The following is a 13413-nucleotide window of genomic DNA, read 5'->3' on the forward strand; positions in this document are numbered from 1 at the left end:
ACGATGATGGAGAGACGGAAGGGAGAAGGTGAGACAGAAGAATAAGGAAGGTGTAGGATATAGAGAGTGAGGGGAAGGCGGGAGGAAGAATTTGGGGCCAGAAAGTGAGAAAGAAACAGAAAAGATATGGTGAAAGAGAGAGGGCTGGGAGGGTGAATGTGTGGGCAGGAGGCAATGACATGCAGTACCTTAAAAAAAATCATTGTTTCTGCCTTTTCTCTGTATGTCGTCTTGGTTGTCTTTGTAATTAGGAAACTTTAATGTATCCTTTGGTATGTAGGAAGGCCTATAAGCATCATTCATGTTACTGATATATTCTTCTGGCTATGTATACATTATTTATCACTTTTTATACAGATATTAACATTACCCACCAAGATAAAATAAGTAACATTTAAATAGTAAAAAACGACAAATATTTAATCATAAAAAAACGCTTTTCTGATTCTCGTAACTCAACAAAGAATAACGTAACATAACGTAACATAACAAATATCCTTTAAGTATAAATATCCTAAGAGGGATAGTAGGAGATGGGTAGGACAACTCTCCCAGTCTACACAGACATCTTATAGTTATCACGAGGAAAACGGCGAAGGATGATGGAAACTGTGAACTAACAAAATGAATAAATTCTACGATGTGATAATACTGAATCAAAATAATATCATGGTTTGGGTGATATGTTTTGTAGATATATTTAGATTTTTACATTGTCGATGATTCTATAAGGTTATGTATATTGAAACCAAAATTAACATTGTAATTTCTGCAGTTTGGGTAGCTTTTATTTTTTGAGGGGGAGGATCAGTAATATTTATAATGTAAGGGCAAACAATTAGGTATCAGGTAAATTTAATAGCAAACATTCAGATATCACATAATTCTAAGGGTAAACAATACGATATCATATAATTTCGAGGGTAAACAATCAGATATCAGAGGGTTCTCATGGCAAACAATGATCCATCAAATGATGTTTTAAAAGCAAACAACAAACGGAAAAATTAAGAACCAAACACATCAAAATATCAAACACCAAAAATCTTCCTGCAAACCACAGCAAACACCACATCTACTACAGCGTGTTGTCGCAAGAGAAAATAAGCGAATTTAAGTCCATAAATCAGACTATGTGTTCTCATTGTGCATACGCCCATGTACAGTGTGCCTCGACTCACCCGGAGGAATATTATCCTCAATCCCACCCTGATGTTATGGTCGGGGTTCTTGTGTGACTGTAATGTGAATCTAGCTCGTTCGGTCGTGAGTGGAATAGCTGCTTCCTGGACTCTCACTGTGGTAAGTATGTTGGTCGCTGGAGTAACTTGCGTGTGGTTGGGTCGACTATACAGCCTCGCTACAACGAACAGTTTTCTTACTCTTAAACGAGGATGTGGTTTATTTTGAGGTGTTCCGTTAAATAGAGGGTAATTAGACTACTGTTTTAATTAATTAGTTCGGTAATTTGAGTATTTAATTATATCCCTTTGTTTTGGATTCCAAGGCATCAATGGTAATCAATACATAGTGAAAGAAACAAAATAAAAACAAAACACAAAGGTTGATGTGTGTGTGTGTGCGTGTGTGCGTGTGTACTCACTCAATGGTCGTCAATATTTAAATGACAGCTTCGGACACGTTCCTAACAGGGAAATTCCAGACATGTTTTCTTCTCGGAATCGATTAGCAGTTTTCTACATGTTAAGGCAGGTATTATGGTTCAGTGGTCCGTTACTGTCTTTGTGTTTGTCTAAACTGACCATGGTGAGAGGGATTGAAGTTATAATGATTATGATACTGTCTTTGTCTGTTTGTTTGCTTGTTTATTTGTCTTTTTTATTGTTTGTGTCTGTCTGTCTGTTATTCTGTCATTTTCTTAATAGTTAAGATGTGTCTCCCTCTTATTATTTTAGCTAATTCTTTTTGTTTCACTTTATTCGCCTCTCTCTCTCTCTCTCTCTCTCTCTCTCTCTCTCTCTCTCTCTTTTCATCTTCGTCTTCACGAGATAATGTTAAAATTTTAATGAGTGTAGCAGTCTAGTAACTCGGCTGGGAATCAGGAGTCGTCCGTCATCCTAACTGCACTCATCCGCCAACCACTTAAAAAACAGCAATCAGCCCTAATTCGTCTCCTCGATTTCCCACACCAAGTTAAGACGGTCCCTGCTCTAACTGGATGGTGTAAAAGTGGGGCCTACTTAGAGCCAGGTCTTGGGGGCCCTGTGTTCGGGGCTTCAGGGGTGGGGCTGGGGGTGCTGAGGTGGGGTGTGGAAGAGAGGAGAGTAGTGGGGAGGGAAGGGGGAGGGGTGCTTCCTGTGGGCCGGCGGCCTCGTCACGGAGGGGGGCGTGGTCCTATTTGTACCTGTCTGAGCCGCTGCAGTGCGCTGGGGCAAACCCGACGCCAGCTGCCCCTCCTGCCGCTTCTGCTGCTGCTGCTGCTGTTGCTGCCGCTGACGGAGAGGGGAAGGAGGGAGGGAGAGAGGTAGAATAGGAGCAGAGAGAAAGATAAATTTAGAAGGAGAGAGAATTAAGGGAGATGAAGAAGCAGGAAATGGTGATGATAAGAGTAGAGAGGAACAACAGAAAGGAAATAGGAAGATAACTGATGATAGAAAAAATCAGTAAACAGTGATAATGGAGAAGAAACAGAAGACAGAGCACTGGTGAATTAGATCAGTGGAAGAAGGCGATGATTGGAGAAGAAGGAATAGGGAGATAATAAGTGAAGATGGTAAAGGGGAGAATTCGGGAAATAATAAACAAGGAAGATACTGAAATAACGCAAACATAAAGTCAACGCTATAAAAATGTTTCGTAAAATTAAAGAAAATATGTGAAAATAAAGAAGAAATGAAAGAACACCGATAGGAGAGATAGGAAAAGGATAGAAGAATGGTAGTAGTAGGAGAGGTAGAGTTGAAGGGAGGACTATTATAAGAGTTGAGGGAGGAATATATGAGAGAGATAGAGGGTGAGAGGTAGAGGGTTGACTGTATGGTTGACAACGTCGATAAAGGGTTGACTGTATGGTTGACAACGTCGATAGAGGGTTGACTGTATGGTTGGCAACGTTGATAGAGGGTTGACTGTATGGTTGGCAACGTCGATAGAGGGTTGACTGTATGGTTGGCAACGTTGATAGAGGGTTGACTGTATGGTTGGCAACGTTGATAGAGGGTTGACTGTATGGTTGGCAACGTTGATAGAGGGTTGACTGTATGGTTGGAAACGTCGATAGAGGGTTGACTGTATGGTTGGCAACGTTGATAGAGGGTTGACTGTATGGTTGGCAACGTTGATAGAGGGTTGACTGTATGGTTGGCAACGTTGATAGAGGGTTGACTGTATGGTTGGCAAAGTTGATAGAGGGTTGACTGTATGGTTGGAAACGTCGATAGAGGGTTGACTGTATGGTTGGCAACGTTGATAGAGGGTTGACTGTATGGTTGGCAACGTTGATAGAGGGTTGACTGTATGGTTGACAACGTCGATAGAGGGTTGACTGCAAGACTGACAACACTGATGGAGGGTTGACTTTGAGAATTACTGGAAAATAAGAACAAAGAAGAATATTATGAGTTAATTTTAAAAAGGAGGCAAATTCCTTTCGCTCTAATGTATAGACAATACAATATAGTATAGGATGGAGAGAGAGAGAGAGAGAGAGAGAGAGATAGAGAGAGAGAGAGAGAGAGAAAGAGACGACTCACTAAGGAAAAACAAAGGTAAATTAACTCGCATTTCCCACCGCTGTTGAGAGAAAGTAGGACATGTTAACTGAGAGTAAAACAGGTTAAGTGTCTACAGTTAGGTACAGTACGTGGGAGAGGTGACAAGGTGACATGAAGTGGTAAGGAAAGTTGGAGAAATGACAAGATAAATTTTTTTTATGAATTAGTTGTTGTTGCAAGTTAAATAAACGAGAATATTATTATACCTGTGTCTATATTGGTAAAAAAAAATATACATATATTTATCCGTACCTTATAAAAAAAAAGAGTCATTTCACTTTTTTTTATTGTTATTCATTCTTTACATATTATCATCATTTATGTAATGCTCTAAAATACGTAGACAAATATGTATAATCTAATGTCTATATATATTTTTTCTGGTATTTTGTATCATATATTTAATTTGACATACAGTATAATAGTAATAAATTTAAAGTAAAAAAAAAATACATTCCTCAGGGTGTAAGTCGATAAACCTCATTTTTCATCTGATTTGGATTTAATGGGAATCTGTGAAAATATTGTACAAAGTTGTATTTCGGTTTTTTTTTGTAAGTTATAGGTTATAGGTGTGATATATGTTTACGTATTGTAGGTAAGTTGTTGTTGTTGTTATTATTATTATTATTATTATTATTATTATTATTATTATTATTATTATTATTATTATTATTATTATTATTATTATTATTATTATTATTATTATTATGTTTATGTTTATGTTTATGTTTATGTTTATGTTTATGTTTATGTTTATGTTTATGTTTATGTTTATGTTTATGTTTATGTTTATGTTTATGTTTATGTTTATGTTTGTTTATTATCATTATTATTATTACTATTATTTGTAGAAGGTAACAAATGTACATAAACTAAACAGGAAAGACCGAGACAATACACATCATGATAATTGAGAAGAATATATTAAACTTAAAACAGATACTGTATGTCTGTCATCCCTCAATCTCTCTTGCCGCTTCCATGACACACACTCCACAGACACACTTCACAAACACACTCCACAGACACACTCCACAGACACACTTCACAGACACACTTCACAGACACACTACATATAAACGCGTTTATATATAGCTGACACTCGACTCATTATATATATGATTTATAATATATAACTGGCATATTTATTAGTACAAAGAGGTTGATCAGGTGGACGTATACGATCGAGAAACAATTCCCATTATATAGTAAAAATATGATTAATTTCAATAGTTTTTTTGAAGACTATTTATCATTGTAACACAGAACAGTTCAATCGTAAATATGCACTAATGTTTTTTTCCCTTAATTGATCGTTTAAACTAAGATTAATAAAATAAATAATGCCCCGGTATATATTTAGTTAAAGTAAGATTTAATCATTACCTAACCTAACCTAACTAATATGTGCATGTTTTTCTTAGATAATTAGTGGTCAGTATATATCATCATCCACAAGACGTTACAAGAAAGAATAAATATTACAAAAACGACATACAAAAAATAAACAAATGGAAAAAACAGGAAGTCATTAAACCTAATACATCATAATTTGTCTAACTTTTAACCTATATTGCTATTCCTCATTTATCATCATTCTTTTACACATTGTTCATATTCTTTACACTACGAGGCTCCATCTATCCTTTGAACACCTCGGTAGAAAATTCCCTACATATTCAACTCGTAAATAGTCGGAAAATATATCACACTAAAATGTTTAATTCAGTTTTGTATCTCCTATTTTTATTGTTTACTTGTTTTCAATAATTCGTGTTTGTTATTGTTTGCTTTCATAGGTGTGTGACGTTATATGAGAATTGTATTGAGAAATGAGGCAAAAAATTCCTTGACTTTTTACACGAGTTGTTTTAAGTCAGGTCAATTGTTTGCAAGTAATAAAATATTTAATAGTTTTATTTATTTTTATTGTTATTGTTTGTATTTTTTCTGTATGTTTGTCAGTTGTGTTTTATTTCTTTCATCTCATTTTACTATGACACACGAACGTTCATTATCTTATCAGTAAGACTCACACGAACGTCCATTCTCATATCTATAAAACTCACACGAACGATCATTCTCGTATCAATGGGACTCACACGAACGTTCATTCTCGTATCAATAAGACTCACACGAACGTTCATTCTCGTATCAATAAGACTCACACGAACGTTCATTCTCGTATCAATAAGACTCACTTCAGAAAGATCATCTACATCAAGCACCCGTCACACTGTGCTCACTCGTTCGGGATTTAGTAAGAGTCATTTTCTGTATTCCTCAGTATAGGCTCTACGGTTTTATGGGATCGAGTGGGTTAGCTCTCTCTTGCCTCTTCTTTCTTTCCCAATTGCCGTAGGGTGTACTTGACGACGGTAAATATATACAGTTGTGTAATTCTCTTCATTTTGCTACTTCCGTCTTACCGTCTCTCTCTTATCTTTACTGTACCGTGTCCTGGCTTCATCCCTGCTTCTTTTCTTTCCTTCTCTTCCATTCTCTCCACTTCTACTTCTCACCTTTCGTTGCCTGTTTCTTCTCCTTCTCCCTACTTATAAACCCTTCCATCTCCTTTCTTCTTCTCTCCTCCTCTTCTACTCCCCGGCTCCTCTTCTCACCCCCCTCCTCTTCTCCTCTTCTTCCTCTTTCAGCTTACTTCTCATCTCATCTTCTTTCTTTTCTCATCCGCCTCTTTTTTCTCCTCTCTCCCCTCTTCTCCCCCCCCCTCTCTCCCCATACACATTGTTAGTGGTGGAAGACTCTCATGGTATCTTGGAGGTAATGTTTGGTGCAGACTATACAGCTGGTGGCGAGAGTCCCTGATTATGATATTTATAAGGCCAGAACATATCGCCTTCCTAGCCACAGAGCATCTATCAAGGAGGGGGGGGTCCAGGCCATGCTATCCTCAGTCCAGTAATTCCCCCAGCGTTTTAATGCCAGTGATCATAGACGCGGGTAATCTTGTCTAGCATTATCAGAATTTAAGAGGATTTGTCATATGCAGTGCCGGACCCAAATGCTATAATTCTGACATTAAGGAATATTACCAAAGATCAATCATAACAGGGAAAAATGTATATAATTTTAGTTCCGGATAGTTTTTTAGTTGTGGAAATTTACTTGTTTTTTCCTGAAGGGGTTGAGGGAAATGATATATTGAGACGGATGTGGGAAAATAACACAGTTGGTTCGTCCGTAGTCTGGAATTAACCTATAATGAAATAGAAAAAAAGTTTAGAATCCTCTTCATTGACGATCTAAATCTAATTTCATTGTATATTTAACTATCTACATGAACAGAGGAAATATCACTGATCTACCTATTCATCTTATCTATAAAGTAAAATCCCAAACACTAACAAAAACAAAACACACATATATAGGTTATTAATAGATATAGAACTCCATTGACGAATATCAACTCAGATACTGTACAATTTTGTTATGATTTCCTTGTGGTACTTGACCCTCTTGGGAGATCCAACTAACACAAGAGCTTAAGGTGAAGGTATAGGAAGGTCGTACTCGAAGGTGAAGTCGTAAAGTGGAGGAGGAGGTGTGGGAGGAAGGATTTAAGTAGGAAACGGATCATTTAGAACTGGCATTAACCAAGGAACCGACAAGAAACTACATGGTTGAAATATAATGATAAAAAAATGGATTTAAATGAAACAGAAGCCGAATTCTATCTGTGTCGGTACAGTGTGAGTGGTTGAAAGAACTGATAATACAGGAGTGTATACGTGGGTGACACTGGCTTAAGATACAGCAGCACTGTAACGGTGTGTAGGTGGGCATACAAGGGTTACAGTTCACCACGATGGTAAGGATGCGACCAAGCTAATCAACGTAGGTTAGGGTGCTGTAATGGTTGTGGTTAGAGGTTTAGGTGGGTGAGAATGTAGGTGTAGTGAGGGTGTAGGTGGGAGAGGGTGTATTAGTATAGGTGGGTGAGGGTGTACTCGTAGATGTGTTAGGTGGGTAAGAGCATAGAAGTGTAGGTGGATGAAAGTGCAGGTGGGTAAGGGTGTAGGTGGATGGGAGTGTAAGTGGGTGAGGATATAGGTGGGCGAGAGTGTAAATGGGTGAGGGTGTAGGAGTGTAAGTGGATGAGAGTATACTGTAGGTGGGTAAAATATGCAAGAATGTTGATGGGTAAGAGTCTAGGAATGTAGGTGGGGGTGAAGATGTGAGAGTGTAGGTGGGTGAAGAAGGTGTAGGTGGGTGAGAGTGCAGCAGTAGACGTCGTGGGGCTGGAGGCCAGGCAAGAGGTCGCAAGAGAGGCGGAGCTGACATTAGTATCTGTCGAGGTCTGCTCTAACCAGCCACCCTCCCTCAGGTACAACTCCGCTCACCTGCCTTCCGTCTACTCCCGTGATTGCTGTCTACTCATATACTGATTGTCTACTTACGTGGGGTCTCTGGTGTTACCTGCTTGGTCTTTACTCATCTACGGGTTATCATCTACTCACCTACTCATTACCTTCTTATCTAGTTTTCGTCTACTCTTGATAATTACTGTCTATTCATCGACTAAATATCTACTTCTCTCCCAGATTATCTACCCACCTACTGACTTTCTACTCATTCATGTGAATGGAAATGTCTCATATTATCTACTCTAGTAAAGAAAGTCAAATTAAATTAATTATCTACTCGGGTATTTTCATCTCCTTATTTATAATCAGTAGTCAATATCTACCAGGTTGTTGCTGTCTACTTTCTATATATTCATGTGTTTGGTTCTATTTACTCTCTATCTAGTCTGCTGGCAATCATCTGTTTAGGTACGGTATTTGTATACTTATAAGGTCTGTGTCTTGTACAGCTGCCTCAAAGAGTTCCTTTACCTCCTGTGGTGATTTTTTCGTACAGTTCTGTGGCAGGGTCGTACTATTAGAGTAAACTTATGATTGAATCCATAGGAAGTCTTGTAACAATAGAACTGATTGGTGGAAAATATTCCTAAGGCGTAAATAAACGCAATATAAATTATATACACATAGATGATTCTTATAAGGAAGAATATAAATATGAGTGATAAGGCTTTAAAAATAAAACATACACAAAGGAAATTTGTGTAGTTCATGATTATCATACACCAGGAAGCTTTTTCACACTGACGCCGCTACACTTGATTGATTCCTAGTAAAGTGGTGGCCGTCGGTCACAACCACAAGTTGGATGTTACAACACACTTTTATCAAAACGATAATTATGACAAGCGTTAACTTTGACCCCTCCAGTTGACGAGTTGACGAAAATGATAATTATATTAATAATACAAATTTCCAATGTGTTTGTGAGTGTGTGTTTGACTGCTCACTGGTGGCGTGTATGTTGGGTGTTACACAGTCGAGGGACGTTAAGAATCGTGAATCCGAAACACGACATCTCCTTAGATAGGAATTTAGCTTAGTGGTAACCTTCAACACACACTGTTCCATACCACTCCTCTATCATATGACAACACAAGTGTCATCATACCATATTTGGTGAAGAAGTGATCCCAGGGAGGGACACACATAAGGCGCCTTGTTATCACAGCCAAACGTCGCTCACCAACACACTCCGGGCCAAGTATGACCAGCGGGCCAGCGAGGGTACGAGTCTCACTCTGCCGTTGACTAATCATAATTTTATCATTTGGTGGTGATATTTATATAACATATTGATGATGGTCATGAGTCATTCATTGTTACTGAGACTTCAATGACCATATATTCCTTCACTCTCACATACACTTAATTATTCTACACTGGCCCTCCTTATATCTTCGTGTCATACATTTCCTCTCTTTTTTTTCTCCATGCAAATGGTCTGTGTGGCCTTGTATGTATGATTATATGTTTGTATATACTATATATTTTTTATTAAGCTTCTTCTATGCATGAGAAGTGACTTGGGAAATGTTAAGAAGTAACTATATCTCACAAAGGCACTAGGAGGAGTTTGAACGAGGAAGAGTGAGTTGACAGAGACAAGGAGACAAACCAAGATATCACTATAAAAATTCTTAAGCGCTTGCTGGAAAAAAAATACGTAGTTACCGATATTAAACGTTAATGCATGTTTCTTAACAGGGTGAACAAAGAAAAGCCTTCTAGCAATTTCTTTTCTTTCCCAGGATGAACTAGAAATACAATTAATATCAAAGTTTATTATTACATTAAACACTACTTACTAAATGACTATCCATTACAAAGATGAGTTAAGTGAATAATTATCATAACTAGATCATAGTTATTCATGACTGGAGTTTCTTAATAGATATTTGAGAGTGATTTACGATTCTAATATGTAATTAAGATTTGAAAGTTCAGAGTAAAAGACTTTGTATTGTAATGTTTGACCTTGAGTGAATTATAGTGTACTGACCTGTTGTTATTATTATTATTATTATTATTATGATTATTATTATTATTATTATTATTATTATTATTATTATTGTTATTATTGTTATTGTTATTGTTATTGTTATTGTTATTGTTATTGTTGTTATTGTTGTTGTTCTTTATAATATATATCTGCCTCTCTTTTTACCTACTTATATTTGTCTGTCTGTCTGCCTGTCTGTCTGTCTGTCTATGTCTCTCTCTCACTGTGTGGTGACTTGTGTAAGAAAGAGGAGGAAAGTGTTAAAGCGATACAATAAAAAATTTGCATATACACCTGAGTGTTAATAAGTGTCTAGTGTAATAAGGAAGTGTATTAAGGATAAGTGTATAATTGGAATATTATACATAGAAACATTGTAAACTGTAAGTGATAAATTGTCGATGAAAATTAACTGACACACACACACACACACACACACACACACACACACAAGTAAAAAAAAAAAATAAATAAATAAATAAATAAATAAAATAAAAAAAATAAAAAAAGCAGACGCAATTATTACAGCGTTCTTAGGGTTAATTACAGAGGGAGAGATAAATTTTTAGAGAAAAAGAAATAAAAGGGAGGGAGATAAAAGAGAAGGGGAGTTAGGTGGAGACAAAGAGAGAGAAAAATATATAATGAGATAGAAACACAGACAGATAAACAGAGGGAGAGAGAGAGAGTACACACAGTCAAAGTCTCCTCGTCAACTTGAGTAACTAACACAGTGGAAAGGCGTGGTCGACCTATAGTTGCTGACGGTACTGTGAGCTGAGGGGTGATGGTGATAGTGATGATGGTGAAGTGGATAATGGGTAGTGAAGGTGGTGGTGAGGAGGGTATAGGTGGTGATAGTGTGGTGAGGGCTGAGGGTGTAGGTAGTGAGGATAGTGATAGTGTGATGGTGACGTGAAGGTAAGGGGAGGGGGTATAGATGGTGATAGGGATGGTGTGGTGATGGTGAGGGGAGGGGGTATAGATGGTGATAGTGATGGTGTGATGAAGGGAGTGAGTATAGATGGTGATGGTGTGGTAAGAGAGTGAGGAGAGGTGGTGATGGTGATCGGGTGGTTATGTTGTGGTCACGGTTAGTGTAGATGGTGAGGATGATGATGCTATAGTGAAGATGGTGAATGATATCAAAAATGACCGCAAATTAAAATGCATACGAAGGCAATGTTGATGATACTGGCAAGGAAGAAGGTAGCTGATGATGATGATGATGACAATGATGATGATAATGAAGGAGGAAGAGATCATAAGTAAATTTTGTTTTCAAATGTTTTTCCTCATCATTTATATAATGATTTTTCCTCTTACTGTAACGTAGAGCAGAGGAAGTCATAAAGAATAACATAGAGAGAGAGAGAGAGGGGGTAAAAAAACGAGATATTTGTTAAACGTGAGAAAAAATCAAAAGAAATTTTTTAGTTTATTCATAAAGGGTAAATTAAAATAAAAATAAATAAGAAACTGATAATTACCGTCACACACACACACACACACACACACAATACAAAATACACCTAGTCATGCCATCATAAATCACCACCTGGCTCTCAGCATCAGGTGTTGGCTAAAATGACGGAGAGGTTTACCTGATGAGCAATACCTGACGAGGATTTTGACCTTCTGAAGGGGATACACACATATACAGTATACTAATTACAGGTGTTTTGATATATGGACAGGAATATACAATAATGATTTACCTGATGAGAAATAATATGAAATATTTAGTTGTTGTTTTATGTCCGGGAGTTGATGTTGCTGTGTTGTCTTGTACAGAGGTGTTGGTGAGAGGGAGGGAAGGGAGGTTCCTGTATTGTCTATATTCGTGTTGAATAATTGTAAACTTATATGATAATTTTACTGAATATCTATCTAGCTATTTATCTATCAATCTATTTGTCCGTAATATATATATATATATATATATATATATATATATATATATATATATATATATATATATATATATATATATATATATATATATATCTCGCGGGGAATATTTTTTTGTTCGTTAAATAAAGGAAAAACTTTAAGTGTGTATTACGATAAAGTATATCTTCTGTGTCCACAATTGCTGTAATCTGTGTACATTAAGGAATAAGTTATAGGTGAAACTAAGTGAGGAAAATTATAGTGTAAGATACTAATGATCTAATCTGATTATCTTTTACTGCTTTGTTCGTTATTCTGTTTATATGTTTATGCATACAGAGTGGTTCATAAATCACTTTAACCTAGAAATAATTATTAATATTTAATATCGATAAAACGACTTATGTTCCACCCTGTACGTATAATTAATCTTTTCAAAAAACAGTCAGTTGCATTTTAGGGTTTAATTAGGCAATTATCCTTAAAAAGTAAGATATATAATATACTTTAAAATAAAAAAGATCAAATATGACAAAATATAAGATACATATACAGCACATACGCACACACACACACACACACACACACACACACACACACACACACACACACACAACACACACATATATATATATATATATATATATATATATATATATATATATATATATATATATATATATATATATATATATATATATATATATATATATGTGTGTGTGTGTGTGCTGGGAACCACCACAACACCTGTGACCCGCCTCAGATGGCATCACATATCACTAATTATATATTTTTACCTGTACTGTGGTCACTTTTATCAGATATTCGTATTAAATTTGGCTATAAATTTGTGCACACACCAGTCCAACGCCTCTATATATCATTAATTATAAGCCACTCTAACCTACTCATGTATACATTTACCATCTATTCTGTTGTAGGCAGAGTTTACTTTTCCTCTTACCCTACGCATCTACGTACATCTTCACAGTACAGAGTAATAAGCAGTATTCATTTAGTTATTGCCTGCTATTGCTGGACCGTCCCGAGAGGCCAATTTTTATTGAGTAATTAGCTTGATCGACGGTAGTTAGTGGTGGGCGATCATTAGCGTGATGAGGAGACTGTCCCCCTCCGGTTCAAAGGGTTTGTATGTACGGCCCCGCTAAACGCATGGTGGTAATAGTCCGTCCCCTCTCTCTCTCTCTCTCTCTCTCTCTCTCTCTCTCTCTTCTTCCTGTCTTGTGAGTTAAGTTTCTCCCGTTCAGTTACTCGCAAAACCCTCTCGGTTATGTTCACTACTGCTAAACACCTGGTTCAGGGTATATACAGATTACGTTACTGATATTGATACTGAAACAGTTTATTTAACCAGAAAATTACAGCTACAGAGTGAACA

The sequence above is a fragment of the Homarus americanus genome, unplaced genomic scaffold (assembly GCF_018991925.1).
Source record: "Homarus americanus isolate GMGI-L3 unplaced genomic scaffold, GMGI_Hamer_2.0 scaffold36734, whole genome shotgun sequence".
Lineage (NCBI taxonomy): Eukaryota > Metazoa > Arthropoda > Malacostraca > Decapoda > Nephropidae > Homarus > Homarus americanus.